This window comes from Phocoena sinus, chromosome 8 (genome assembly GCF_008692025.1).
Source record: "Phocoena sinus isolate mPhoSin1 chromosome 8, mPhoSin1.pri, whole genome shotgun sequence".
Lineage (NCBI taxonomy): Eukaryota > Metazoa > Chordata > Mammalia > Artiodactyla > Phocoenidae > Phocoena > Phocoena sinus.
The window spans coordinates 89,376,148-89,382,566 of NC_045770.1; positions in this window are offsets into that span (position 1 = coordinate 89,376,148).

Genomic DNA, 6,419 nt, shown 5'->3' on the forward strand with positions numbered 1-6,419 from the left:
TTGGTGTGTAGTGTTTTTACCTTGTTTGGATATTAGTGTAACACTGGCTTCATAGTATGAGTTGCAAGTGTTCCCTTTGCTTCTATTTTCTGGAAAATTTTATACAGTCTTCCTTAAATGTTTGCTAAAATTCACCTTGAAACCATATGGGACTGGTACTTTGTGTTTTGGCAGGTTATTATGTATTGACTCATATTGTTATATATTCATAGTTTTAAAATATATGATATTATACTTTCAAAACCTTTTCCAATAAGAAAGCAATTGTAATGGAATTTTAAAATGTAAAGAGAAACAAAAAGTCATTATTTATGAATTTATAAGAAAGAAATACATCCCCCCTACTGAAACACAAATGTCCTTTGAAAAAAAAACAAACAAAAAATGAATATTATGAACACACACAAATACACATGCATATAAATCACCTCAACTGAACCCTCTGATTCAAACCTCTCAGTGCCTTCTGCTTGTTTATAGGAAAAACACAATATACTTACCATGGCCTATGAGTTCCTACATGATTGGCCTCCTGCCACCTTCTCAAATTGCATTATGGATAGTTTTCCTCTCTTTCTAGCCCCATGCCAGTTATCTTTTATTCTCTCAAATCCACCAATACCATTTTACAGGGCATTTAAAAATATAAGTTTATAGAATTTCTGCACATAAAATGAACTTCTCCTGTCTTTCTATTAGCATCCACTTATATCCTTTGATGTCCTTTATTTATTTATTTTTGGAGTAAACTTTCTCATGTCCTGATCAGGCTCCTTTGTTAAAAGCTCCTACGAAAATGACTACTCTTCCTTCATAGCATTTTCTGCCATCTGTACTTACATATATCTGTGATTATTGGATGAATATTTGTATACCCTGCCAAAGAATAAGACCCCAGGAGAATAAGAGGAATATATCCTATATTGCTTATTATCTATCCAGGATCTGTGTAGCGCCTAGTAGAACACATTTGGCTTTTAATAAATAACTGTTAAATGACTGAAAAAGTGAAGAGATATTTCATGGGGAAATGTACACAGAGACAACAATAATATAAATCACCAGTAACTTTCATATTGGTATCATAGTAATATTACTTTCTTAATATCATAATTTGCAAAAAGAGTAAATCTTCTAAATCCATGAATGTATCTGTAGAAAATTCAACACCTAATGATGTTGAAGAGTAGAGCTTGTTAATAAAGCAAATAATTGCATGTATGTATATGTACATATTTATGTTTTGTGTGTGTGTGTGGGTGAGCTTCACCTCAATTATTATTACCCTTTTCTTGAATTTCCCATTTCTTCCTCTGAAAGTTTCAGTTCTTTTGAGGAGCATTTTGAATCGCTTGCAAGAAGAGTAGAAGTAAAAATGAAGCTGCATCTGAAGGGGAAAACAATCAAAATCCCTTTTTGTTAAAGACCAAAAAGTGAAATAAAACTTGTGAGGCATGCATCAGTAGAAAAGTGTATTGTAACAGACACAAAGAATCCAAGATCACTTCATTTGATATTAAGCTGTAGTGTTTCTCCCATTGTGTTGAGGTTTAAGGTTATACTATAGGTATAGGTATAGGTATTCTTGGCAGAGGCTGACATAAAACAGACAGTAGAAACATTTTCAGAATTGCAGTGATGTTTGTTAAGCAGTCTTAGGCCCATCAGAGGGTATTTTTCTTTCCTAAATCATACAATGCAGTTGGCTGAATCAGTACATTTAAAATAAGAAAGAAATGGTGGTTTGCCACAGCTGCTCTCATCAACCTGACATATCCACTGTGGATGTGGTATCAATGGACTAGATCAATAAGAAAAATAATGGGGGATGTTAATTCTTTAGTGAATATGCAAAAAATATATAGACAGACTGAAAAAAATCTGTCAAAATACATGCCTGGCCCTAAATTATATTAATAGAAAAACATATATTGTTAAAAGACTGAATAACTTCCTAATCAACTGTGGTGGTTTTTTTTTTTCCATGTTAGTTGTTTCAGCCTTATGCTAACTTAGTTTTTTTTAAATGTGATTCCTTCATAAATCATGCAGCTATACTCAATAGGTAATATGAATTTCATCTTTCATTCATTTCGAGAGGAAACTTCAGTTGAAGTTAAATCGACTGGACTGACAAAATTCTCTGAAGAGTCTAGTGAAGCTAAAGCATATATATATATATATATATATATATATATATATATATATATATATATAACATATGTATTATATGTAACATATATAAATATATATATATATTTGTAGAGCAGCAAGAAACCAGCTGCTAAAGTACAGTGCTAATACTGTCCTTGAACTTGTTAACACCCTCTATGTGCTAAAATGAATAATTAGTGTTGTTGTAAATCCAAGAATCCACAGAAAATCCTTTCACAGTAAAAAATGATATCAGAAAGTTACAGTCCATTTGCTCTAAAGTGGAGTTGTTGGTGGAAAAGAATTACATCAGTTGATGTATAGTTCATCTAAGTTTATTAGGTGTGATTATTCCCATTTTGAAGATTAAGAAACTATATTGGGGGGCTTCCCTGGTGACGCAGTGATTAAGAATCCGCCTGCCAATGCAGGGGACACGGGTTCGAGCCCTGGTCCCGGAAGATCCCACATGCTGCAGAGCAACTAAGCCAGTGTGCCACAACTACTGAGCCTGCGCTCTAGAGCCCACTAGCCACAACTACTGAAGACCGCAAGCCTAGAGCCCATGCTCTGCAACAAGAGAAGCAACCGCAATGAGAAGCTCACACAACGCAATGAAGAGTAGCCCCTAGAGCCCCTTTCTCTATTTGCTTGCCACAAATAGAGAAAGCCCATGCACAGCAACAAAGACACAATGCAGCCAAAAATAAATAAATAAATTTTTAAAAAATCTATATAAAAAAAGAAACTATATTGGGATTATGAGATATTTTGTCCAAAAATGCATTGTGCAAGATAAGGGAATTTACTGTCCTGACTACAAAACAGACTCTTCTCCTAAATTTAATGTATATAGCATAGAGTAAAACACTTCTAAAATGTTGTAATTCTTGCTGAAACATTCAGTCACATTTCATGCACTGTTAAGGTTGATGCAATGATTATTTTGAGTAACTGTAGAGGATGAGTCAAAGGCTATTTTTGTTGTCTCCAAATTTCCACTATTGGGAGGTGTATTATTGGAAAGTAAATTACAGTCACCACTCTTTTGAGGACATGCACTGCACTAATACTTTATACATAGTATACATGTAAACCTCACAAAAAATTAATGGGGTTTATACTTCTCTCCATTTCCACATGAGAAAGTTAAAGTTTGGAGTGCTTGAGTAACTAGGTCAATCATACTAGTGATAAGTGATAGAATGGAGGTTAGAACCTACCTGTATCTAACTTCAGAAATTGGACTTCTAATTAATACATACCCTACTATTGTGTATCTCAATAATCATTCCTTTTCTTCTCTTCTCTTGTCTTTTTGCAGCAATTTAAGATAGTCACTAGCTCAACAGATCGTGATAACTTAATATCATTTATTTTCATCAGCATTTCCTTAAGAAAAATATATCCAGATGACATAGTATGTCCAGGTGATTATAAAATGGAAAGTCAATCACCCTGAACAACAACAACAATTCAATAAATAAACTATGCTTTAAGAAGAACACAGTTATCATGATGATTTTAATCCTGTTGCTTTGTCAGCTCAATGTGTGAATAAGTTTTGACACAGAGATCTAAAACTGACATAAATTAAAAATGTGGCTATCTCTACCCTAGTCCCATCGATCACCATTTGTCACAATTAATTTTGAGCATTATTAATGTTACCAAGTCCAAGCTTGTACTTCTCACTACACAATAGGCCAATAAATTGAGAGATGAGTTGTTGGGTCAAGGAATAGTGACTTTATTCTGAAAGCCAGCAGACTGAGAAGATGGTGGACTATTATCCCAAAGAACAATCTTACCTGAGTTAGAATTCAGGCTCTTTTATACTAAAAGCAGAGGGGGTGTTGTTGGTTGTTGCAAACTTCTTGGTGTCAGAATCCTTTGTTCTTACATCTGTCCACATAGGTCAGGTCATAAAGTTCCTGTAAACCTCCAACAAGACAAATGTTATTCTCTGTTCTGCAACTTTTTATCTTTATATTAATGGGAAAGCGTTATACCTTTAAATGTCAGAGCCTTGAGAATGGGCTATCCTGTATATTTCAGGCTAGGAGCAACATTCTTAACTTGTAGCAAAAGCAATAGAATACAAAGGTTTAAAGTAAAAGAAACAGATCCAAAATGGAGTCAGATTTATTCTTCCCTATTACATTGACATATTTTTAAATATATTAAAACATTACCTAGGTACTTTTTATATTACCTCTCCACTGAGAACTTCTGGTTTATATTCTTAGTGTTTTAAAGTTTGAAGCCCAGTTTCTCAACCAGTTATTGCTCCGTATTTTAATATATAGTTTCAGGCAGTGATTTAACTTACTTATGGCTCCAACACTAATTTAATTGGCTCAGAAATATGCTTCTTTCTCTGCCACAAACACCATACTCTTCAGGCTCCCCTACCCTTTCTTTTCACTCCTTCATGTTTTGTGTTGAGAGACATGGTGGAAATGATTTATCTATATGATAGATGGCTTAACATTTGAAACAGGTTTCATCAATGGTAAACAAGTCACAGAGATTCCCGCTATCATGGCAACTGATGTGAACTCTAGTATCCATCTTGTAAGCATTCTTCAGTCTCATGGTTTTGATTATTGTTAAATAGTACACCATATGTTGGAAGAAAAACCACCGTGGTGTGGCAAATTGGTGCACACAATTGTTTCTAATTTAGAAGTCAAAAGAAAACAAAACAAGATAAATCTTTGAGGAACGGAAAAATACAGATATTTGAAAAAAATATTTAACTATTTCTTTGGAAGCCATGTGGTCATTCTTTACCTGTGTCTCTTGCTTCTGCCACCATTAGTCTATAAGTTCTTTGAAACAAGGGACCATGACCAATTCTTCTCCTCCTCTTCTTCCTCCTTCTTCATCTTAGTGCCCTGCATATTTTGCATCAATGGTAGGCTTAAATAAATGTTGACTAAATGAACAAGGATTACTAGAATGAAGAAAGTTTACTAGAATTAGATGTATATTTAAAATTAGAAGATTCCTTAGATCCTATCCAGCCTAGGAAAAGAAATGAGAGTTTTTAGATCTAACAAATTTAATGGATTTGTGGTGAATACTAGGAGCAGAGCATTCGGAAACATTGTTAGACAATCTCTGGCCTCAGAGGAAAAACCTTCTGAAGTTTGGCTGAACTTCTACATTTGTGAGCTCTGAAGTTTCAAATGCTGAGGTCCATCAGGGTGAAATGAGTCATGCTTAGTCTCATAAGCAGTTGGAAACAGTCCTTCTGTGAAATTTTTCTCCCCTAATTACCTAAATAATATCATTTATTTTATTATACAACCTTATTTGCCCTATATTAATGAAATAAAATGGATTCATTTGAAATCTTTCTCCTCTGGATGACTGCTTCACACTTTCAATTTGAATCCTCATAATTTAGTTCCAAAGAAATATGGAGGTCAAAATAAAAAGGAATTTTAATTTACAAGAAAGTAATTATAGGGACCTGCAATAAAACTTACGAGATGTAGACACTTTATTTGGCAAAGAAATATTGATAAGATAATTACACCCTGAATATAAGAAAAGATAGTAACACAAATATCCAGTTTTATCCTTTTGAGTGTACAGAAGGCATTAGACACAGTGGGTTGAAAACTAGAATTAAAAAATTTTCCCTTTTCAGTAACCACTCTTAGAGAATGATATTCCTAATAACATGGACTATGTTAAAAATGACATAAAATGAAAGTCTTATATACCACTTGTTTTAAATGCTTTCTTTCTAGAACAATTAATCTTCAAAAAAGATTCATTGTGAATAATTGCCTAACAAATATTCCAACCTTCAAATACTAGGCCTTTTCTCAGCCATCCTCCACTTTGCTCTGAAGGAAATGGCATTTAAAAATCCAAGTTGGATTATAATATCTCACATTATTATTATTATTGTTAAGATTTTAAGATTGTTATTAAAATCTTCTGAGTGTAGTCATTTTTTATCACCAAGTAGACATCACTTAGATCTAGTATGTGTGGCAGGGCAGGGAGGGGTGGCTTCTGAAGAGCCTCCTACCTGTCTTGACAAAGCAGGAGGGAATAAATAGGCCTTTGGAAAACAAATCTTGCAGAATAATAAAAGTATGTAAGAATGCATCCAGACTCAGCTGCAAGCCTGACCATTAGAGAAAATGGTTGGCAATCATAGTGCAAGGTTGTAGTTGACCAACTTCTGAGCCAAATTCCCTCCTAGATCACTATCCAGATCATTGAACCATGGCATCAGCATT